The sequence below is a fragment of the Elephas maximus genome, chromosome 21 (genome assembly GCF_024166365.1).
Source record: "Elephas maximus indicus isolate mEleMax1 chromosome 21, mEleMax1 primary haplotype, whole genome shotgun sequence".
NCBI classification, from domain to species: Eukaryota; Metazoa; Chordata; class Mammalia; order Proboscidea; family Elephantidae; genus Elephas; species Elephas maximus.
The window spans coordinates 22,562,725-22,588,414 of NC_064839.1; the positions used below are offsets into that span (position 1 = coordinate 22,562,725).

Here is a 25,690-nt window from a genome sequence, read left to right on the forward strand (position 1 = left end):
TTTAAATATACATTTCTTTGTAGGCATTTCCGTAACTCAGAATTTATCTTAAGCTAAATCATCAAGGAGGCATACAAGGTTGTATAAGGATATTTACCCAACATTGGAAATAACCCATTGTCCAGTATTATGACTTTGGTTAAATAAATTAATTTGCATTATTACCATGAATGACTATGCAAACACAAAAATGATGCTGTGGAAGAATATTTAACGCTGTTGTTGTTGTTGTGTGCCATCAAGTTGATTCTGATTCATAGTGACCTTATAGAACAGAATAGAATTGCCCCACAGGGTTTCCAAGGCTGTGATCTTTACCAAAGCAGATTACCACATTCCTCCCACACAGCGGCTGGTGGGTTTGAACCACTGACCTTTCAGTTAGCAGCCAAGTGCTTACCCACAGTGTCACCAGGGCTTCTTAAGAATAACATTATGGTGGAATATTTAATGCTAAGGGAAGTACTTATATTGATATGTCAAGGAGGGTTTTTTGACGGAAACCAGTACCAGTTGCCACCAAGTCAGTTCTGATTCATGGAGACCCATGTGTGTCAGAGTAGAACTGTCCTCTGTAGGGTTTTCAGTGGTTGATTTTTCAGAAGTAGATCATCAGGCCTTTCTTCTGACGTAAATCTGAGTGGACTCACTCAAACTGCCAACCTTTCAGATAGCAATCAAGCACGTTACCTGTTTGTGTACTCCAGGGACTCTTTCAGATAGATAGATAGATGGATAGATAGATAGATGGACAGACAGATTGATTAACTGAATCATGGAGAAAACACTAGAAAAATACATGACAAAATGTTAATGCTGAGTATTCCTGGGTAGTGCAACTGTGGATGTCTTTTTTCTTCTTTGGTCTTACTTACACTTTTCCTTTTTCTCCACTTTAAAAATATAAAGATTTCCCTCAGTGTATTCAACTATGAAGCCCATACACGTTTTAAAAACATGGTGATAGCACTGACCCTCTGCTCAACTGTCAGGCAGGTGGAAGGTTTCTCATAGCTGCCAGCACCTTCTGATCTGGTTTTCCACCTTAGCTTCTCTCAGTGTCTCCCCAGCCATATTCCCAAACCAGCAGACACCTTGTGTCTTAGGGTGGGCTCTCTAGAGAAGCAAAACCAGTAAAGTGTGTAAATATATATGTGCAGAGAGATTTATATCAAGGAAATGCCTCACACCGTGTAGAGGCTGGAATGTCCCAAGTCTATGTGCCAAGATAGAAGCTTCTCCTGATTCACATATCCACAGGGGCTGGAGAATCCAAGATCAGCGGGTCAGAGAGCAGGGCTCTTGCTCATAATCTGCGAAGATCGATGAATCCCAAGATCGGCAGGCAAGACCACAGGTAAGCTGCTAGCTCAAGTCCCCAGAACAGGAGGTCACATGAACAGGAGCCAGTGGCAGGATCCAGCATGAGCAAAAAGCCCCCAAGCCTTGCAGGATGTACACTCATATTCAATGCAAGCCACAAGCTCAAGGAAACTCCCTTTCAACTGATTGTTTACTCACAGCAGATCCTATCATGGGGGTAATCACATATTGAATCTCAACAGGGAAGTGATCACAACATTATACAACTGCCAAAACATTGAGAATCATGCCCCAGCCAAGCTGACATACAATCTTAACCATCAGTCAACCCGTTGTCAACTGACACCTGTACACATCTCCTTAAACCATACATAATCTATGAATAAAGACAATTATAAAGTCGTACTTGTGCCTAAGATGATACAATGAATACACATACACCCAGAAATGCACTAGCCCTGTTTACATCTTATATTTTATAAGTGAAGAAAACAAAAATATTTGATGCATATATACAAAGCAGAAATACTCATAACAATTACAGTCCTCATTTCTGCAACTGGTCATGTGGCTGTAACTGATATTTAGAACTACCTTCTTCCATCACCCATTCCATATTCCCTTGGCCTCAGCAAGCAGCCTAACTGGTTGTGCTTCTTTGTCTGGTGGGGCAACCCAATCCTTAATTCCTGAAGGCTCTGGGCTATTAGTAGTCATGTCGGAATTCAGGTGCTCTAGTTTTTAGTGTTCCATTGAGTTTAATCACAGGACTTGGTAGTATTGAGAGACACCCTAAGGGATTGCCTGCATTCCAGGCAAACTCTTCTTTACCTCCATTATGTAATATCAGTCCAATTTCCTCTTGCCAATCAAGATCAATCACACCAACCAATATGGTAACTTCTTCTTTGCCTTTTGGACCAGAGTCATAAGGAGATCACAGTGGCCAGGTGGCATTCTTAGCTTCCAGTTCAATGGAATCAATGACGTGTCTCTAGGTGGGAGCATTCCTCCTTTTGGAACTAAGACCACTAGACCTGCAGAGCATAAGCTCAGGGAACAGGAAGCAAAAATCTTGCGAATGGGTCACTAAGGGTAATAGTGAGTAGTGTCATTCCCATTTCTACCCCTTGATTCCTGGACCTATGAATCCTCACTATGGGAGAAATAGCACCATATATTGGATGCTGGTTTAGAGCATATACAGCCTTCTGGAGAACACTGCCCCAACCTTGCAAGGTATTGCCACCTAGCTGGAACCATGATTGCATCTTTAGAAGGCCAATCCATTGTTCTATCAACCCAGCTGCTTCAGGATGATGAGGAACATGGTAGAACCAGTGAATTCCATGAGCACAGACCCTCTGCCACACTTCACTTGCTGTGAAGTGAGTCCCTTAATCCAAGGCAATGCTGTGTGGGATACCATGACAGTGGATAAGGCATTTTGAAGTCCATGGATTGTAGTTTTGGCAGAAGCATTGTGTGGAGGGAAGGCAAATCCATATCCAGAGGAAGAGTCTATTTCAGTAAGAACAAATACTGCCCTTTCCATAATGGAAGTGGTCCAATGTAATCAGCGTCCACTAGGTTCCTGGCTAATCACCTCAAGGGATGGCACTATCTGCCACTGATAATTTAAGCACCATTGGATCAGCCAGATCATATGATCCAAGTGGCAGAGCAGCTTTCACAGCAGCCTGAACTTGTCATAGAGCCTTCTGTTGTTCTGGACCTTGCTCAAAAGGAGCAGTTTTTCCACTCGCTGGATAAATAGGCCAGAGTAGCACACTGAAATTAGGAATATGTTGCCTCTGAAATCCAAAGAGGTCCACTAGGTGTTGCGCCTCCTTTTAGTTGTGGGAGGAGCCAGATGCAATAACTTATCCTTCACTTTAGAAGGAATATCTTGACATGCCTCACACCACTGGACCCCTAGAAACTTCACTGAGGTGGAAAGTGCCTGAATTTTTGTGGGATTAATTTCCCACGATCTAGCAAGCAAATGTTTTACCAGTAAGTCCAGAGTCTTTGACACTTCTTCCTTAATAGGTCAAATCAGCATAATGTCATCAATGTAATGCACCAGTGTGAAGTCTTGTGGAAGGGAAAGGCAATCAAGGTCCCTTCAGACTAAATTATGACATAAGGCTGGAGAGGCAATGCAACCCTGAGGTAGACTTCTGAAGGTGTATTGCTGGCTTTGTCAGCTGAAGACCAACTGCTTCTAATGGTCCTTCAAAGCAAGTATGGAGAAAAAGGCATTAGCCAGATCAATAGCTGCATACCAGGTACCAGGAGATGCATTTATTTGCTCAAGCCATAAAACTACATCTGGAGCAGCAGCTGCAATTGGAGTCACCACCTGGTGAGGTTTTCGATAATCCACTGTCATTCTCCAAGATCCATCTGTCTTTTGCACAGGCCAATCAGGCTAGCTGAATGGGGATGTGGTAGGAATCACCAGCTTGGCATCCTTCAAGTCCTTCACGGTGGCAGTAATCTCTGTAATCCCTCCAGGAATGCAGTATTGCTTTTAGTTTACTATTTTCCTAGGTAAGGGCAGTTCTAATGGTTTCCACTTGGCTTTTCCCACCATAATAGCCCTTACTCCATTTGTCAGGGATCCAATGTGGGGGTTCTGCCAGTTGCTGAGTGTATCTATTCCAATGATGCGTTCTGGAACTTGGGAAATCACTACGGGATGTGTTCAGGGACACGCTGGACCTACTGTGAGATGGATGTGAGCCAAGGCTCCGTTAATAACCTGACTTCCATACACCCCCACACTGACTGGTGGACCACAGTGATGTTTTGGGTCTCCTGGAACTAGTTTCTGTATCCAGTAATCCCCAAAAAGCCTGATTATTTTCTTTTCCCCAACCAACAGTCACTCTTGTAAAAGGTCATAGATCCCTTTGGAAGGCTGGGAGGAAGATTAAAAGTGTCAATTTTTTGGCAGTGTACTGGAGTCCTTCCTCAAGGGGACCTGGCCTCCTTCATCCAAGGGGTTGTGGGCCTTTAAACTCACGCATGTTTGGGAATTGATTGAGGGACCGTGACTCTCTATTTGGGTGATTCAAGTTAGACTGCTGTTCACCTGACTTAGAATTCACCTCCTTGCAGAGATCACAAATAAATATTTAGTAGATTTCCTATCTATTTCACTCCTGGGAACACCACGACTAAGTAGTCAACATGATAAGTCCATATAAGACAGACTATTCTGACTGAATTCACTGTCCATTAGTATACTAATGCAGGTCTGATGTTTCAACCTGATTTAGTGTAGGCCATCACGAAATCCATGCTTCAGCAACCCAACCAAATAAACTATTAGATACTTTCCTACCTTCTTGAGTTGAAAAGTTGTGCTTAGTGGACCCATATCAATAAACTCAGACTGATCCACCTTTATGTTCCTTGCACTATTATACCACACCCTTAATACCCATTCCCACACATATTACCCAGGTTTCTGTTTGTACATATTAGAAAAGTCCAGCTGTTCTTTTGGACTGTAGCGTACCTCCTCCTGGGTCACACTTCTTACTTCACCTTTTAAGGCTCACTGGGACTTAAGTCGAGTATATGTCTAGAATCCAAAATTGGTAGTGGGAAATGTTTTGAGGACATTCAGAATCATCTTGTAAAGCATGTGCCTCAGGCAATGCCCCAGGCAATGACTCAGATAAGGGCTCTTTAGAGGCAGCTGAGCTAATCTCATTAGATGGGAGTGGAGGGGCTAAAGGTTTTACTGGGCAGGGTGGTTTAGCAGACAAACATGTAGTAATCTCTTCAGCTGAGAGTGACAGGGCTGGTTCTGTTGGTGGGCATGATTCAACAGAATTTAGGGGCTCAATGTCTCCAGCTTGCTGATTATCTGCAGATATGTACCCACCCCAAGTTTCAGGATCCCATTTCTTCCCAATCAGTGCCCTCATTTTAACTTCAGACACCTCTAGAGGTTGACAGCTGAGTGGGCATTGTAATTCGGCCATTCTTAAAATAAGATTGTGGGTTTGGTTTTCATGAACATCAGCTCTGTTACTTTCTTTCAAAACACAAGTGAAAACTTACTTTCAGGTCACTTATAAGGCACTTGAGCTCTAGCTCTGATGCCCTGAGAGCATCTCTTTCACCAGTATGCCTACTGAAAATAGGACCAACCAACCAGCTTCCTTATACTTCTCATTCTGATTAAATTGTAGAAAGGTGTCACACACACAATCATTCAGAACCTCATCTTTCATCAATATCTGATCTATTTGGATTGCCACCTGATGCTGTGGATTAGTAGGGTCCTCTTTACTACTGGAAACAGAGTCATCAACATCTTTACAACTAACCAGACTTGAGAATCAATATTTTAGAAAAGTCATCCTTACAATTTTGTTTCCTAGAATCACTCTTGGTAACAAATGTCTTAGGCTGGGTTCTCTAAAAAAAAAAAAAAATTTTTTTTTTTTCTTGGAGACGTAAAAGCAGTAAAGTGTATTAATATATATATTGAGAGAGATTTATGTCAAGGAAATGGCTCATGAAGTTGTAGAGGCTGGAACGTCCCAAGTCCATATGTCAAGATAGAGGCTTCTCCTGAGGCATGTAGCTGCAAGGTCTGGAGAACCCAAGATTGGCAGGTAAGAAGAGAGCAGAGCTCTTGCTCACAGGCTGAGAAGATCAATGAATCCCAAGATCAGCAGGCAAAACCACAGGTAAGCTGCTAGCTCAAGTCCCAAGAACCAGAGGTCAGATGAACAGGAGCCAGCTGTAGGATCCGGCATGAGGAAAAAGCACCCAAGCCTTGCCAGAACGTCCACTTATATTCCATGCAGAACACAAGCTCAAGGAAACTCCTTTTGAACTGATTGGCTACTCACAGCAGATTCCATCATGGGGATGATCATGTACCAAATCTTGATAGGGAAGTGATCACAACATTATTCGACTGCCAAAACACTAAGAATCATAGCCCAGCCGAGTTGACATACAAGCTTAACCATCACACCTTGTGTCTCCAGATTTTGTCTATGTCTCACAACCCCTGGCCTATCCCATCCTGACCCCTCTTCATATCCCTCATCCCCTTCCCACCTCCCCCAGATTTCCTCCCCCAACACACTTCCATCCCTCAGTCCAGAGACGGCTGTCCACCCTTTCTGGCATGGAAAAGCCATCAGATCACCTCAGAGGAGGTTCCACCCTTTCTAGCTCTGCTTCCCCTTGATGTGTATATGGATCTGGCTTCAAGCCAGACAATGAAACTCTGCCTTGCTCTTGTCCTCGCCGCCTCGTATGCATAATTTATACCCGCCACTGCCTCCCAAGAAAAGTGAGGCAAGTCTTAACAGTATAATGGTTAGGAAAAAGAGACAGAGCTCAACCAGGCTAGATGAAGAGAATGTCATGGCTATAGGCTTCGTCTGGAGATTTACTCGTATGGCCCAAGGGTGCAAAGCTGAGCTTTAAGCTCCCTCGAGGCGGGGAAGAATTTTGTGATTAACTCTATACCATATGATGTTGGGCAGTGAGTAGTGTCAGCCCTGGATCCAGGCCTTGTAATAAAAGGTGGCCATGGCTCAACTGGCTGGTCTTCAAGGGACTCATGTCCTGGGTATCAGGCTTGGTGCTGGGGTCACTTACAAGAACAGAGACACTTGCACCTCCTGCAGACTCTCCAAAGATGGTCACCGAGCCCGGGTTCCCTCCAAAGCTGGCAATGTTCTCCTGAACCCAGTGCAATGCAGCCACCTGGTCCAAGAGACCCCAGTTCCCCGGGCTGTGCTCGTCCCCAGTGCTGTGAGTGAGAGAAGAGGGTGGGGGTGGGGACAGAGATGTTACAGCAAGGGCTCTCAGGACTATAGACAAGGCGGGGGGCTCCAGCTGGGCCTTCCAGGATAAGACTGGGCTTCCACATCCCTGACACAGGGGTCTTTATCCACCTTCCCTTTCTGTCACTTTGTTTTGTTTAGGACTCTACATTCATTCATTTGGCAAACATTTATGTGTCATCCCTTAACTGCTGTGCTGCATGCTAACTGCCATGATAAAGGAACATACAAAGTATTAAGATGAGTATTTAAGAGGAGATAACATTTGGGGTGGGCCTTGTAGGGTGAACAGAAGTTTGTTAGGTAAAGTAGGTGTTCTAGGCAGAGGGGACAGCATATGCAAAAGCTCAACAGTAAGTGGACCAGTGTGGCCAGGGAACGAGACGTTGTGGGGGGGGGGACTTGAATGTCTTACTCAGGAACTTAGCAAAGGTCTCCTTAGAGGCTGACCTGGTCAGAGCTAGGTCCTAGCACCCTTATTTGAGGGCCAGTGTTCAGAGGGGAGAATCCGATCTCTTACCTGAAGAATCCCCAGATCCCCAGGCGATACTGAATGGTCACCACCACCACATCTTCATGGGAAGACAGGGCTAGCCCATCGAACATTGATGCCCCACCCACCCGCAGACCACCTCCATGGATCCATACCATTACCTGGACAGGAGGAAGCAACCATGTTGGTTATAGGAAGCAGAACTAGGAGGGACATCAAGAGATTGTTTGCTTTGGCCATCTACCTCTTGGTCACAAACAAAGGAGGCCAATGTTCAAAGTCCACAGTCCCCAGCAAGGTTGGAGCCTTATGAAGTTGAAGCCACCACCCCACTCAGTGTACCCTGGCTGCTCCCACTGTCTTCCCTAGCATATCAAGTGTCACCTGAACACCAAGGCTCCTCATGCTTTCATTGGGAGCAGCACAGGCCAAGGGTGTCATGTTTTCCCCAACACTGTCACTGTCCTCATGCCTGGACCTCACAGCCAGCTCAGCAAACAGTGCATTGAGCAGCCTTTGTGTTTCAGCTTTGCCTTTCTTAGCTCTTTTGCGGGGAATGGAACTTCTCCCCTAGAGCAAATGATTATCCCAAGATGAGCACACGTCCCTGAAGATATCTCTTCCTAACATGCCTTTCCTCCTTCCCTCTGCATTCTCGGAATCCCCAAACCCCAGGAACCCTCCAAAGCCCAGCCTAAAATCAGCCTCTTCCATGCTGAGACCCTGCCATGTGCCAGGGACTGTGCTAAGAATAGGATGAAAGTGGACATAACCATTCACAGCTCATGGTCCTTGAATTAAAAGAACTAACATAATGGGGGAGAAGTGGGAGTGGCTAAAATAATAATATTGTCAATAAAAAGAAGGCACATTTTATAACACACAATATGTGCCAGGTACTGTTCTAAGCACTTCAAATCATTTCATGCTCGTTAAACCATCCATGAGGTGGGGCCAAGATGGCTGAATAGCCAGTTTCTTCTAGCAATCCTGCTTACAACAAAGACCAGAAAAATCAAGTGAAACGATTATATTTATGACAAGCTAGGAGCCCTGAACGTCAAAGGCAAAGTAAGAAAACGGGCTGAGTGGTGGGGGAGAAAGAGTTCAGAAGTGGAGAAAAGTTGCCACACCTGAATCACTGGGATCCCTCAGGCAAAACTCACAGGAGTGGCTGAGACAGGTTGGTGGCAGTGTTCAGCTACAGCTCCCTCAAGGAAAAGCAGCCAGCTGCACAGCCTACTCACACCTCCAGAACCAGAGAGGAAGAGCACTCTCAGCAAAAACTAAGTATTTGCATATATTTAACCACGCCCCCCAAACCCAAGCCACCTTCAGTGGCTGTTGATTTCCCTAGGCCTGAGATAGGCCCACTGAACACACCAAGCCATGCTCCCGGACTTGGAGAAAGAATACATTCACAACAGGGGAAAAGATAATTTGCCAGCTCCACTAATGTGGGGAGATTAGGACAGAAGCAGCTCCTGTCCAGGCATAAACGGTCTGTGGATTTTAAATACCTTTCCCCCCTGCATGGATCTGTGTGGGCCTATTTCAGGAGAATAGGCCCTTGCTGGCAGACTGAAACTGTTCAAGCTGTGCGGTGGAGAGGTGGGTGTTTGATATTTGACACTGCTTGGCCTATTAAACAGGCTCCTCACCTGCCCATACCAGGGGCCTAAGGACTGGTGGCTCCACTCAGGCCACCCAGGAACCCACAACAGGGTTCTTAGAATAACTGGTACCTCCCAGACCTTACAACCAAAAGCACTGGGTTTGCCCATGGTCTGTCTGCAGAACCCACCCAGCTGTATGATCTAGGGCACAGGGATGCGCTTCCTCAGAGACACTCGGGACAGTTCTCAACCCCCTGCCCCGTTCAGAGCATGATCCCCTGCTGCAACCAGATACTGGTACCTACACCAAACACACCGGCCCCTCTAAGGCTGTAGGACAGAGACTGTAACACACACTTGATGACCAGCTACCTGGACACCTGAGCTGAATCCACACAAGTGAGTGGACTCATAAGCTCATATACCTGATAACAGCTTTAGCCATCTGGTGACAGGACGTCAGAGCCCCAAAGTCTAAAACCATCAAGCTAGCTCACTCAAGCAACCCATTTGGGCATATCAAAAGAAAACAAAGCAAGAAACTAGGATACAGTAAGCAAACATAAAATAAATTAATACAATAAGTTACAGATGGCTCAGAGACCACAGTCAATATCAGATCACATAAAGAAACAGACCATGATTGCTTCAACAAGCTCTCAAAACAGAGAATCAAAGGATCTTCTGGATGAAGGTGGCTTCCTGGAATTACCAGATGCAGAATTCAAAAGATTAATATACAGAACTCTTCAAGACATTGGGAAGGAGATCAGGCAATACGCAGAAGAAGCTGAGGAACACACAGATAAAAGACTTGAAGAAATTAAACAGGTTATTCAAGAACATGAAAAATTGAATAAGCTCCAAGAATCCATAGAGAGACAGCAATCAGAAATTCAGAAGATTAATAAAATTACTGAATTAGACAAGTCAATAGAAAGTCAGAGGAGCAGAATTGAGCAAGTGGAAGGCAGAATTGGTGACCTTGAAGATAAAGCACTTGGCACCAATATATTTGAAGAAAAATCAGAAAAAAGAATTTTTCAAAAATGAAGAAACCTTAAGAATCATGAGGGACTCTATCAAGAGAAATAACCTACGAGTGATTGGAATGCCAGAACAGGGAGGGATAACAGAAAATACGGACGGAATTGTTGAAGAATTGCTGTCCAAAAACTTTCCTGATATCATGAAAGATGAAAAGATATCAACCCAAGATGCTCATCGAACTCCACATAAGGTAGATGTTAAAAGAGAGTCGCCAAGACGTATTATAATCAAACTTGCCAAAACCAAAGATAAAGAGAATTTTAAGAGCAGCTAGTGAGAAATGAAAAATCACCTACAAAGGAAAAAGGACAGTCAATAGGAATAAGCTCAGACTACTCGGCAGAACCCATGCAGGCAAGAAGGCAATGGGATGACTTACATAAAGCATTGAAGGAAAAAAATTGCCAACCGAGAAATCATATATCCAGCAAAACTGTCTCACAAATATGAAGGTGAAATTAGGACATTTCCAGATAAACAGAAGTTTAGGGAATTTGTAAAAAGCAAACCAAGGTATCAATCCAAGACTAGAACACTGGACAGAGCAATCAGATGTTAACCCAGACAGGGAAATCACTAAAACAAATCAAGATAAAAAAATGCTCAAAACAGGGAAACAGCAATGGCATTCTATAAAAGAAGACAACATTAAAATAACAAAGAGGGACTGAGAAATGTAGTCATAGATCTTTCATATGGAGAGGAAGACAAGGCAATGTAAAGAAATAAAAGATGTATTTAAACTTAGAAGAATGGGTAAATATTAAGGTAACCACAAAGGTAAGTAACTATCCTACTCATCAAAATAAAATACAAGAAAAAAATAGAGACTTAGCAGAAAAAAAATCAATGATGAAGAAGATGAAAAGACAGTATACAAACTACTCACCACAAAAAATTAAGTGGGAAATAGAATCTGTCAACGACACACAAAAAAAGACATCAAAATGAGAGCACTAAACTCATACCTATACATAATTACTCTGAATGTTAATGGACTAAATGCACAAATAAAGAGACAGAGAGTGGCAGAATGGATTAAAAAAACCCAAAAACCAAAACACGATCCATCTATATGCTGCCTACAAGAGACACGCCTTAGACTTAGAGACAAAAACAAACTAAAACTCAAAGGCTGGAAAAAAAATATATCAAGTAAACAATGATCAAAAAAGAGCAGGAGTGACAATATTAATTTCTGAGAAAATAGTCTTTAAAGTTAAATCCACCACAAAGGATAAGGAAGGACACCATATAAGGATTAAAGGGACAACATACCAGGAGGACATAACCATATTAAATATTTATGCTCCCAATGACAGGGCTGCAAGATGCATAAAACAAACTCTATCAGCATTGAAAAGTGAGATAGACAGCTCCACAATAATAGTAGGAGACTTCAACACACCACTTTTGGTGAAGGACAGGACATCCAGAAAGAAGCTCAATAAAGACACGGAAGATCTAGATAGGACAATCAACAACACGATCTTATAGACATATACAGAACACTCCTCCCAACTGCAGCCAAGTATAATCTAAAAAAAAGTGCACATGGAACATTCACTAGAATAGACTGCATATTAGGTAATAAAGCAAGCCTTAGCAGAATCCAAAACATCAAAATATTACAAAGCATCTTCTCTGACCATAAGGCCATAAAAGTAGAAAACAATAACAGAAAAAAGCAGGGAAAAGAAATCAAACCCTTGGAAACTGAACCATACCCTGCTCAAAAAGACTAGGTTATAGAAGACATTAAGGATGGAATAAAGAAATTCAGAGAATCCAATGAGAATGAAAACACTTCCTATCAGAACTTTTGGGACACAGCGAAAGCAGCGCTCAGAGGTCAGTCTATATCAGTAAATGCCCACATACAAAAAGAAGAAAGGGACAAATTCAAAGAATTATCCAAACAACTTGAACAAATAGAAACAGAGCATCAAAAGAAAGCTTCGGGCACAAGAAGAAAGCAAACAATAAAAATTAGAGCTGAGCTAAATGAAATAGAAAACAGAAAAACAATTGAAAGCATTAAGAAGAACAAAAGCTGGTTCTCTGAAAAAATTAACAAAATTGATGAACCATTGGCCAAACTGACAAAAGAGAAACAGAAGAGGAAGCAAATAAACCAAACAAGAAACGAGATGGGCAATATTACACAGACCCAACTGAACTTAAAAGAATCATATCACTTTACAAGGAAAAATTGTACTCTAACAAATCGGAAAACCTAGAAGAAATGGATGAATTCTTAGAAACACACTACCTACGTAAACTAACACAAACAGAGGTAGATCACCTAAATAGACTCATAACACAAGAAGAGATTGAAAAGGTAATCAAAAAATCCCAACAACAACAAAAAAAAACTCTTGGCCTGGACGGCTTCACCACAGAGTTCTACCAAACTTTCAGAGAAGAGTTAACACCTCTACTACTAAAGGTATTTCAGAACATAGAAAAGGACGGAATACTCCCAAACTCATTCTATTAAGCCAGCATACCCCTGATACCAAGACCAGGTAAAGACACCAGAAAAAAAGAAAATTGCAGACCTATATCCATCATGAACTTAGATGCAAAAATCCTCAACAAAATTCTAGCCAAAAGAATTCAACAACATATCAACATGACCAAGTGGGATTTATACTAGGTATGCAGGGACAGTTCAACATTAGAAAAAATTATGGTATATTCACACAATGGAATACTACGCATTGATGAAGAACAATGATGAATCCACGAAACATTTCACAACATGGAGGAATCTGGAAGGCTGATGCTGAGTGCAATTAGTCACTTGCAATAGGACAAATATTGTATAAGACCACTAGTATAAGAACTGGAGAAATTGTTTAAAAAGAGAAGAAAATGTTCTCTGATGGTTACGAGAGAAGGGAGGGAGGGAGAGGGGATTTTACTAATTAGATAGTAAAAAATATTAGATAAGAACTATTTTAGGTCAAGGGAAAGACAACACACAATACAGGAGAAGTCAGCACAACTGGACTAAACCAAAAGCAAAGAAGTCTCCTAAATAAACTGAACTCTTTGAAGGCCAGTGTAGCAGGGGCGGAGGTTCAGGGACCATGGTTTCAGGGGACATCTAAGTCAATTGGCATAATAAAATCTATTAAGATAACAATTGGCATCCCACTTAGGAGAGTGGCATCTGGGGTCTTAAATGCTAGCAAGCGGCCATCTAAGTTGCATCAGTTGGTCTCATCCCACCTGGAACAAAGGAGAATGAAGAACAACAAAGACACAAGGTAATTATGAGCCCAAGAGACAGAAAGGGCCACATAATCCAGAGACTACGTCAGCCTGAGACCAGAAGAACGAGATGGTGCCGAGCTACAACCGATGACTGTTCTGACAGGGAACACAACAGAGAAACCCTGAGGGAGCAGGAGAGCAGTGGGATGCAGACCCCAAATTCTCGTAAAGAGATCAGACTTTTGTGATCTGACTGAGGCTAGAAGGACCCCAAAGGTCATGGCCCCCAGACCTTCTGTTAGCCCAAGACAGGAAACATTCCCAAAGCCAGCTCCTCAGACAGGGACTGGACTGAACAATTGGATAAAAATGATACTGGTGAAGAGTAAGCTTCTTGGATCAAGTAAACACAAGAGAACATGTTGGATTCTCCTGTCTGGAGGGGAGATGGGAGGGCAGAGGGAGTCAGAAGCTGGCCGAAGGGACTAGAAAAGAGAGAATGGAGGAAAGGAGTATACTGTCTCATTAGTGGGAGAGCAAATAGGAGTATATAGCAAGGTGTATATAAATTTTGTATGAGAGACTGACTTGAGTTGTAAACTTTCACTTAAAGCACAATAAAAATTAAAAAAAAAAAGCCACCCATGACTTACGTACTTATATTATCCCACTTAGCAGAAAGGAAAACGGAGACACTTAACTTGTTCAATGTCACACAGCTAATAAGTGATAGAAACAGGACTTGACCCAAGGCAGTCTGGCTCCAGAGTTCGGATGCTGAGCTCCCCAGTACAATGAAGCCAATGATCACGGTGCAGTAAGCCCTCTGTTTGGATAGGTGTGAGATCTTCTTTTCAACTCTAACTGATGTTTAATGAGCACGTTCCCTCTGTGCTTAGCCTGATGTTGAGATAAAGGCTCTATGTGTGTCATTTAATATTCCTACGTGATTATTCCCATTTGGAGGAAACTGAGGCTTAGAGAAATTAAGTAATTGCCCAAGTCTCTCACCTAGTAAGAGACAGAACTAGGATTTGAACCAGACCCTGTGGCTCCAGAACCTGTGTCTGTAACTAGAGTCTTTCCTGCCTTCAGGTTCCCAGAGCCCCTGTTTCTCCCATACCTCTGGTCACTGCTCCCCTCCGGGGTTAGGGACTGAATTTACAGTCATCTCTGAGGGAAGACTGAGCGCCAGCAATAATTTGCTGAAGAAGTATACGTCTGCCCAGCCCAGATGGTAAGGTCCTTGAAGGTAGGGGCTGGATGGTAGTGCTTTTATGTCCTTCCTTCCCCCAACCCCCACGCGGTAGTACGCATATGGAGGGCCAACCAACCAGTTGCTGTTGAGTCCACTCCAACTCATGGGGACCCGATGTGTATCAGAGGAGAACTGTGCCCCACAGGGTTTTAATGGCTGGTTTTTTTCTGAAAATAGAGCACCAGGCCATTCCTCTGAGGCATCCCTGGGTGGACTCTAATCTCAAACCTTTCGTTAGCAGCCGAGCACATTAATCACCTGCACCATCCAGGACTCCATAGGTTCATAATAAAAGAATGAATGGGTGAGCCTTTCCCCCCACCTCCTTGGGCCTTACAAAGTCCATGTGGGGTCAACTTCCAGGCACAAGTTCACAGACACCCTCCCCCATACCTGAGACCCTGACCGGGGTGCTCCTGGGAGGGCGGCTGGGTGCTAAGACTCCTCCCTTCTCCATCCCAGGGGTCACCTCCGTGCCCAAAGTAGTCATTGTAATCTGGGCCCCCAGCAGCATCAGCCCCTCCCCACTCCAGCCTGTGTCTGGCAGCCTGCCTCACCTCTGGGCCTCTGTTTATTCCAGAAATGCTGACTCACTGGCCCATCAGCCTGTGCCAAAAAGACTTAGCCAAGGAAATCAGCTACAAGAAAATCCCAGAAAGCAGGCCAAGGGCAAAGGAAAGCACTTCTTGGACTGTCCCATGTCCTACACCCCAAACCCTCTTCTCTGTATGAGGCACTGAGAGTTGTTGCAGACAGGTGTTCACGGGCTGAGGAAAGGCCACACACATCCTAGTCTAGGCCAAAGAGCCTCCCCACAAAAAAACCCTAGTAAATCTTTATGGAAGCAGATTGCCACATTTGTTACCTGTGGAGCGGTGGGTAGGCTCGAACCACCTATCTTTTGGTTAGTAGCTGAATGCTTAACCATTACTCCACATGCACTGTTCTGAAAATCAGGAGACCCAAGTTCTTGCCTGCCAACTCGCTGCGTGACCTCTCTTCCCATCCCTGGACCTCAGTTTTCCTGTCCGTAAAGGGAGTGTTGGAATCTTCACTTATCTCTAAGATTTCTTCCAGCTCTAGGTTTATCTGAAACGATGTCTGAGCTGCTCTGGGTATCAGATTCCTAATGCAGCAACCAAGAGTGATTAGTTTTGTCTGTCTATCAGCAGGCGAGAACTTGGAAAAATGACAATGTGCATGACAGTTGTACAGCAAACTCCCCCAGATGCCCTGTGTCACCAGGAGGAAACTGAGATACTGGAAAACTTGTTGGGTTTCCCACGGTCACGCTCTCTGACCCTGTTGGGTAAAGAAACCTCAGTTGTTACGGAATCGACTCCCAATTCATGGTGACCTGTGTGTGTCAGAGTAGAACTGTGTTGCATTGTTTTCTGTGGCTGCCTTTTTACTACTACTATTACTTTTTTTATTTTTATTGTGCTTTAAGTGAAAATTTACAAGTCAAGTGAGTCTCTCATACAAAAATTTATATACACCTTGCTATATACTCCTAATTGCTCTCAGCCTAAAGAGACAACCCGCTCCTTCCCTCCACTTTCTCTTTTCGTGTCCATTCCACCCGCTTCTGACCCCCTCTGCCCTCTCATCTTCCCTCCCTCTGTGGCTGATTTTTTTCTGAAGTAGATTGCCAGGCCTTTTTCCCAAGGTGTTTCTAAGGGGATTCAAACCTTCAACTTTTCAGTTAGCAGCCAAGTGTGTTAACCATTTGTACCATTCAGGGACTCTATAACCTGACCCTACAAATACCAGTAAATTTCCAGGAGTCCTTAAACTAGCCCAAGCCAGATCTGGCCCACCCCCCATGCACAGAAGGGCCAACTGTGATCACTAATTGACCTCAACAGAGGACATAGCGACAGGAGGAAGGAATCGGAAGGACAATCATCACCCAGACCCTATTCTAAAGCAAGAGGTCTGACAAGAATCACATCATCTTCTGTTTCCTTACCACCTTCTCGAATTTTCCCTCCCCAGTACACCTGTGCGGCTGCCATCTTGCTGCCCAAATCACATATAAGCCCTGCTTCCCTGTCACTCAGGGAGCCAGATCTGAGGAATTGCCTCCTAGCTCCTTGCTCTGCGCATTGCAACAGAGATACATTCTCTTTCTCAAAGATGGGTGTTCAGGTAATCGGCAAGTCTGAGCAAGCTGGACAAGGGCCCACCTTCTAGCATTCGGTAACCATTTCAAAAGAAGCCCTGGGACCCCTGAAATAACAGCCTTGACCCCTGAGGCTCTCACCAAAGCTGCCTTCACCCCCTCCTTGTCTCTGCCAGAAAACCCTAGGCAGCTAGATCTCACAAGCCATGACCGATGGTTCCCACTACTCACCGGTAGTCTGCTTTTCCTCCTCAAGTCAGCGGGGGTGTAGATGTTTAAGTAGAGGCAGTCTTCAGAAAACTTGTGAGGAATGGTCTCATTTCTGTTGGTAATGAATTGCCAGGTCATCTCTTCTGAAAATGCATCTTGGGAGCACCTGGGGACCGAGGGAAGAATGAACTGCTGAGCTTCAACCAGGTCTAAGCGAGGCAGTGTCTCCAGGGGTTGGGACAGGACATGGATTGAGAGGATTAAGCCTCTGCGTGGAGTCTTTACTATCAGACGCCAACACACTGGAACGGTAAGGGGTTACCTGGGGGTGGAGGGGACCTAAGAGGGGCCAGAGGTGGGGAAGCTGGGACTCACTAAGGTATCCCACTCAGAATGTCATTTCTTGGAACTTAACCCTAAAGAAATGTTGATGGCTCTGCACAAAGTTTTAGCTACGTGGTGTTCACCATAGTGTTATTTATATTATCCAAAAAAAAAAAAAAAAAAGCTTAGTGCCCAAAATAGGAGACTGGATAAATAAATTATGGTTTAAGCACCCAATGCAATGCAGCTATGAAATGTCAGACTATGATATTTAATGGCATAGAACAACGTTCAGGATATAAAAATTCTAAGTGAACAAAACAGGCAGCTGAACTATCTGTAGAGTATGATTCCATCTCAAAGGGAGAAAGTATAGATATACAACAGGAAGGGAAAAAAAAAAAACTAAAAAAAATTCGGAAATATTCACAGCCATTCTCTATGGGTGGTAGCATTGTGTATGATTTTAATATTCTTACATCTGTGTTTTTTTTTTTAACTTTTCTGCAATGAATAAGTATTACTTGTGTAATCGAGAAATGAAAACTGTGAGTAGAGTATTTAAAAAAAAAAAAAGCAGCAAAAGTCTGGGCTTTGGAAGCACCCAGAAATGTCTTGCTGAAGAGAAGAAGGTCTGAATGGGTGAAGGCAGGTGGCCCAGGTCCCCAACGGGAGACACAGGCCAGCCAGGAAAGCTTTGACCTTTTGCCCAGCTTGGCCAGGGGGATGGGGACCAAGGAACCATTCTCTGCTCATGAAGGGTCAGCTGGACACACCTGGGAGGTGGTAACTCACCTAGTCGTCACACTCTCCCTCACCTCACCTGCCCACTCCCCAACCATACCAGGCTTCAAGGCAGGAGAATAAATAGGGTTATTACTTCTGATCCCTTCTCCCAGTCAATTGTTTATTTTTCCCAAAGCATTTATCATAATCTAACATATAACATAACCCTATGGGGCAATTCTGGAGCCCTGGTGGTACAATGGGTAAGAGCTCAGGCTGTGAACCAAAAGGTTGCTCTTCAAATTCACCAGCTGCTCCTTGGAAACCCTATGGGGCACTTCTACTCTGTCCTATAGGGTTGCTATGAGTGGAAAAGGACTCGATGGCACCTAATAACAACAACAACAACTTGGAGTCAATTCTACTCTGTCATAGGCGCCCGGGTGGCGCGGCAAGCAGTTTGCAGTCAGCTGGTAACCTAATGGTAGGCGGTTCAGACCCACCCAGCCATTCCATGGAAGAAAGTCCTGGTGAGCTGCTTCCTTCAAAGGTACGGCCAAAAAGTCTACAGAAAATGTCAGCCCTGTAACACTGGGGGCCAACATGCGTTGGAGTCAACTCAGTGGCAGTGGGTTTGGTTTTCGTTTTCTAAACATATTGCATAATTTGTTTATTAACATTTTTTTTCAGGGAAACCCTGGTGGTATAGGGGTTAAGTGCTACGGCTGCTAACCAAGAGGTCAGCAGTTCAAATCCCCTAGGTGCTCCTTTGAAACTCCATGGGGAAGTTCTACTCTGTCGTATAGGGTCGCTATGAGTCAGAATCGACTTGATGGCTGTGGGTTTGGTTTTGGTTTTATCTTTTTATCTGTCTCCCCCTGCTAGAATGCAAGTGCAATGAACAGAGAAGTTGTTGTTTTGTTCATTTAATGAATCCCAGAACAAATTAGAAGCTACCCAGACGACTGCCTTGATTCTTTTCTGCGTCACTTTGAGGCCATCATCCCCACTGAAAGATGTCGAAGCCACAGCCCAGTGGCTTACATTGGAGGGTAAGAGGTGGCATTCTTCACGAAGCTCCAGGACTCCGCAGGCTGTGGAGGAGCGAATCTCAGGGATCCAAGAGGGGGCTTGGCAAAGGGGATTCCCAGGAAAACAGCCACGGGCTGTGCAAATCCTTCTAAGCTGACAAACTTCCCCAGGACTTTGCCATGGACGGTGTCCACCACAGGTGGCGAGGATGGGTGCCCTGCTGGACATCGAGAGGACACGAAGACACATCAGAGATCAAAAAGAGCAACTCAAAAATGCTTTAGAGATACTTTATGGTGCTTTGATTGGCCTTTACCCCACCCTGTCCCTGGCTAAGTACCATCTTAAAGACCAGCAGCTGCGTTCCAAGTGTGGGACCCTGGTGCCTGGTTCCAGAGGAACAAAGCAGATCTGATTCAGAACATTGTAGTTGACTCTTCTGACCTCTCTAGGGGCTACCTGAGTGTGATGTTTGCTGTGGGTTTTTCATAAATACCTTTTATCATGTTGAGCAATTTCCCTTCTATTCCTACTTCACTGAGAAATCCATAGAGACAGAGTAGACTGGTGGTTGCCGGGGAGTGGGAAAGAAGACAGTGGGGAGCAACAGCTCACTGGTAAGGGGTGTTAGTTTGGAGTGATGGGAATGTGTGGGAACCAGATAGAGGCGGTGGCAGCACAGCACTGTGAATGCACTGAATGCCACGGGATTGTTACTTTAAGATGGTTAATGTTATGTTATGTGAATTTCACCTCAATAGATTATTAAAAATAAACAGAAATAAATGCACAAAGGAGGCTGCTAGGATTGACTATGACATTTGGTTTCCTCTCTTAGAAGTCTCTGGAAGCATTTCACCCAGTAGATGCTGAGCTGTATGCTAGATGAGAGGATGAGCAAGAGGTGGCCCTGATTCTCAGCAGTTGTGAACCTTGCAGGGAAAGTGAGGCCCGGAAATACCTGATCCTAATGTGGAAAGAACGTGGACAGTGTCCTAGGAGAGGTACCAGTGAGGTGCTACAGGAGTTAGAAGTGGAGTGATGTCTTCTGGTTGGTGGCATTGTGAAGGAGGTGGCACTGGAGCTGGAACTGGCAGGAGGGGAGGATTTGAACCAGAGGAGATAGAAGAGGGCCTATAAACCATAAAGCAGACAGAATAGGCTGAGGCTCTGAGACGGCAAAGTGCAAGGTCTGCCCAGGGAAGGACGAGTGGCCTACTTGGGCCAGGTGAAATCTAAGAGGGGTTGGTCACCCTGGAATGGGAGAGGTGCATGCCAGGGAGGGCCTCCAATGCCAGCCTAAGGGTTTGGGCTTCAGTCAGTGGAATAATGAGCAGCACAGGACAGTTCTGGAATAAGGGAAAGTGGCCCAGCAGCTGGAAGAAGATTCTTCTGGTGGCTCTGAGCAGGTGCACCCGGCAGGGAGAGAGTCTGGGGGTCAGATTCTTGTCTGTTCCAACTCCATCCTTGTAGAGCAGACAAGTCTTCCCTCTTGAGCTAATATTCACCTCCCTGCAGCTTCCACCATCAGTCCTGGTTCTACCTGCTCTGGGACTGCACTGAACTAACCTATCTGCTCTTCAGGCACTTAGCCATGCCCATCCCTCGAGCCTTCTCTTTTACAGCCCCAGTAGCCTTCATGTGTTTAAACATTCCTCATAGGAACTTATTTCTAGCCTCCTGTCCTCCCACTTGCTTCCCTTTGGGTACAGACAAACTGTCAACATCTCCTGAAAGCACGAGCCTAGAACAGAAAAGAATAACATAGATATGGCCTTATGGAAGAATATCTAATGATATGGGACACTCTTCACGCAAATGTAGGTTACAAAGCAGTATCCATGTCTGATACTATTAACAGTCAATCCATACTGTGAACATTCAGATTGCTTTCTTTTGTTGTTGTTGCTAATTGTTACAAATGACCGTGAGGTGAACTCTTCTGGGTGCACATATATGAAAATGCCAATGGGTGATGTCCTTACAGGTGACCTTTTTTTGTGTGTGTGTGCTTTTCAAGTTTTCTGCACTGCACATGGATTCCTTTTCATAATTAGAAGGAAAAATATGAAGAAATACAGTTAATGTATATAAGGAATTTTGAAGATGGTATTGACAAGAATTGGCACCTGACCAGACGTGGGGGACATGCAAAGGAAAGGAAGAAGACCAAGAGGCTGGCTTGTGGTCCTGGGTTTTGTTTCAGGCTCATTTCACTGAGGTTCAGCCACATAACCAAGTGAGAAGGTGCCACAGGAAGTGAGCACTTCAAGACTTGAATGGGGCAGGGTGAGGCCATGGGTGCATGAGGCTTCACTGAGGAGGCCGGTGTGAGAGGAAAGAGAGAGAGCTAAGGATAAGGAACAGGGGACAGCTACAGGTAAGCCTGAGAAACTCCCTCAGAGGGGTGGCAGGGGTCACAGTGGGGTTGTGGGGAGACAGCATCATGGTAGCCAACGGGGAAAGAGGAAGAGGGGCTGGCCACGTGAAGAGAGTGCTTCAAAGATGTTAAGGAGAAGAAATTGAGAAGAATGCACTAGGCTTGGCCTTTATTAGCTCAATGATAACCTTCAACCGTGAATAGAAGTCAGATTTCCCAGGTTGCGAAAGTGGGTGAATGGGGGCATAAACAATAATGGTAATAACAGCGGTTGCCACTTACGTTATGACTCCAGCTCGTTTAAATTAAGCCTCGAAACAGCCCTGCTAGGTAGGTGTTAATATACCCATTTTACAAAGAAGTAAACTGAGGATGTGAAAGCAGCCAGTGTGGACTTTGTAAAGATGGAGACGGGATGCGGTAATCAGCATAAGGAAATGTATCACACTCCAAATTCGGTTCCTTTCTCACTGTGCCCTCACACAGTCCTAGCCTCTCACAGAGTCACAGCCACCAACTCTTTGCTCCAGAAAGAAGACAGAATCCAGGTGGGGTCTGGGCTGTCAGCATATCAACAGGGGGAGTGCTGGCCTGGTTTCCAAAGCCAGTGATGCATCCCAGGGCATGATTGTCTGGTTGACCTTGGGCAAGTACTTTCCCTCTCTGCACCTCAGTTTCTCCTTCTCTAAAATGGTACAGATGCATTTTGAGTTCCCTGGCTGTACCCCTTTATGTATTGACTCCTTTTTCATGCTTCCTGTATATCAGGAGGAGCCCTGGTGGCACAGTGGTTAAGAGCTTGGCAGTTCGAGTCCACCAGCCACTCCTTGGAAACTCTGAGGTGCAGTTCTACTCTGGAGCAGTTCTACTCTCTCTTAGAGGGTTGCTATGAGTGGCAATCAGCTCCATGGCAAAGGGTTTGCACTGGTTTATGGTTTTCTGTATTTTGCACTATCTTAAGTGCTTTGGAAACGATAACCTATTTCATCCTCACAACAGCCCAGTGAGGTAGTTACTATTATCATTCCCATTTCAGAGATGGAAAAACAGGCACGGAAAAGTTAAGGAGAGCACACAGCTAGTAAGTGCCGAGCTGTATTCAAATCCAAGTACTCTGGCTTCAGAGTTCATGCTTTTAATTCTCTGCTAAGCCCTTCCCCTTGATTTGGCCATATCTTGACTAATGAAGACCTCATCTGTGAGGCATGAGGTGAGCTCTTTGCTGCCCTGCCCGTAGGGCGGTGGTTGCCCAGTGTTTATCCGCTCTTGCACCACCTCCAGGACCCAGGATGGGCTGGCCCGGCTTCTCCAATTGGTAAGGCGTGCACTGTTAACGAGACTTCTTCTTTGCCCTAAATACAGCTCCGTCCAATTCTCCCAAAACAAGGATTTCCAGTTGTGTCCCCCAATATTTGTATTTCAAAATGACTCACCCTGAACCATGGCAGCGGCGATGGAGGCCAGGACCAGAGCCAAGAATCGCATCGTGGAAGGGTTACTGTATCTGCAGCCAGCGAGGGCTCGCGAGCTCCAAGGTGCTTCGCAGGTCGAAGTGCTTCGCAGGTCCCGCCCCAGCGCCCAAGCTCCGGGTCAGGCCCCTGGTTAGCCATAACAGAAGATATCTTGAAAAGCTATCCCTCTTGTAAGGATCCCTGGGGCGGGGCGGGGGAGGGGGCTAAGCCACGCCCACCTGGAGTATGACCTCTTCTCTAAGCAGCCTGAACAAACTCTCTAATTCCCAAAGTTACAAACTTATTAAACAACTTGTTACATAAGGGTTGCCACTTTTGCTGGACATTGATCTCAGTGCCCTGTGAATTTCCCAAAGGCAAGCAGGCAGAAGCCCAGGAGGGAGATGAAGCTTTGATCTTGGAAACTCAAAACAAACTTTAAAATTGTTAGAGGAACTCCCATCCCCAGAACTGCTGGGTAATTTAGGACAAATCTCTTAGCTTCCCTGGGCTTAAATTTCCTGGATTTCTAGGCTCTCAAATTTGGAAGACATCTTAAATTTCATCCAATCCCCCATGTGATGCCTCGATTAAGTTCACAACATTTTTGCCAGCTGACCCAGCCTGCTGTTACACACTCCTGAGACAGAGAACTCCATGCCACTCAAGGCAGTGGTCTTTGATCGGACTATTCTTACAGTGAAGGATATCCATCTCCCCCTTGTGCCTGGCTGTAGTCATCCATCCATACTTTATTCATTCATTCCTCAAATATTTACTGCATGCCTGGCACTTTGCTAGGTGCTATGGATATAAAGATGAATTCAAAACACATCCCATCTCTTCCTGGTGTTCACCGTGTAGTGTACAACACAGATGTGGGGACGAAATTACAGTCAATATGAAAGCATCAAAATAGGGGGATAAAGAGTGTTGGTATACCTGGGTATACCTGGGTAACATGCTGGGGACACAATAAAGATGCTCAAAGCCTCTTTCATAGAATCATTAAATGTCCCCAAATAGGGATTAGTTAAATGCACTGTGGTACAGTTGGGAATTATGGCCTTGGTGATAAAAATGATGCTGGAGATTGAATGATAGAATTTTGCAAGACCAATGGCTTCTTCTTTGCAAGTACCATTTTTCAACAACATAAAATGTGAATATACATGTGGATCAGAAAGCTGGTGGCGTAACGCTTAAGAGTTTGGCTGCTAACCAAAAGGTTGGCAGTTCGAATCAACCAGGTGCTCCTCGGGAACCCGATGGGGCACTTCTACTCTGTCCTATAGTGTCGGTATAAGTTGGATTCGAATGGACACCAATGGGTTTACTAGTTTTTGTCCATGTGGACCTCGCCAGATGGAATACACAGGAATCAAATCAACTACATGTGTAGAAAGAGGTGATGGAAAAGCTCGATATCATCAGTCAGAACAAGGCCACGGGCCGACTGTGGAACACACCATTAATTGCTCACATGTAAGTTTAAGTTGAAGCTGAAGAATATTAGAACAAATCCAAGAAAGCCAAAGAATGACCTTGAGTATATCCCACCTGAATTTAGAGACCATCTTAAGAATAGATTTGACTCATTGAACACTAATGACTGAGGACCAGATGAGTTGTGGCATGACATCAAGGACATCATACATCATACATGAAGAAAGCAAGAGGTCATTAAAAAGACAGGAAAAACCAAAACAGATGTCAGAAGAGACTCTGAAATTTGCTCTTAAACAGAAGAAATGATGAAGTAAAAGAGCTGAAGAGAGCATTTTAAAGGCTGGCTCAAGAAAACAAAGTAAAGTATTATAATCAAATGTACAAAGATCTGGAGATAGAAAAGCAAAAGAAAAGAACATGCTTGGCATTTGTCAAGTTGAAAGAATTAATGAAAAATTCAAGCCTCGTGTTGCAATATTGAAGGATTACATGGGGCAAATATTAAATGACACAGGAAGCACCAAAAGAAGATGGAGGAGGCGGGGGCCAAGATGGCTGACTAGGTAGAAGCTACCTCGGATCCCTCTTGCAACAAAGACTTGGAAAAACAAGTGAATCGATCACATACATGGCAATCTACAAACCCTGACCATCAAACACAGATCTAAAGAGTTGACCTGAATGACAGAGACTGAGCAAGAACAACCACGGGGAAGCAGCAACTGTTTTCGGAGCCTGGAGCCAGCGTCCCAGTCAGGAAACGTTGGCGCCAGGCTTTGGACAGGGTGCATGGGAGCTGAGCACGACATCCTGAGAGGGTTCAAACACGGGGCACAGCCCTAGCCCCCTGAACTGACCTTGGGGGAAGCCCAGCCAGTGCACGCAGGCAGCACAGCAACACGGCTGACAGGAGGAGAAGTCACCGGGAGGCAGCAACTGGTTCTGGAGCCAGGACTGCAGCGTCCCAGCCGGGTACCTTAGCGCTGGGCTTTGGACTGGGAGTGGAGGAACTAACCGCAGCTTCTGAGATAGCGCAAGCGCGGGACGCGGGCCAGACCCTCGGGGCGATCTCTACCCAGCCAGCGCACACAGTCAACGCGCCCCCCTGGGGAATCTCAGATAAAACTGTCATCTGAAGCAAGATAAGTAACTTTGTCTATATTCTGGGGTGCTACTCTCTCCTATTTATCTGAATCCTCC

At 44.8% G+C, this 25,690-nt stretch overlaps 1 protein-coding gene and 1 pseudogene across 1 annotated transcript in view; both read right to left on the reverse strand.

Moving 5' to 3' along the window:
- LOC126065080 (liver carboxylesterase 1-like) overlaps nucleotides 1-23,075 on the reverse strand; it is a 37,259-nt pseudogene extending 14,184 nt beyond the window's left edge.
- LOC126064515 (liver carboxylesterase 1-like) overlaps nucleotides 1-25,478 on the reverse strand; it is a 283,681-nt gene extending 258,203 nt beyond the window's left edge. Inside the window, exon 1 of the mRNA XM_049863669.1 lies at nucleotides 25,348-25,478. The gene's annotated coding sequence lies outside the window, so the exon portion shown is untranslated. The remainder of the gene's footprint in view (nucleotides 1-25,347) is intronic.
- Nucleotides 25,479-25,690: the final 212 nt, after the last annotated feature.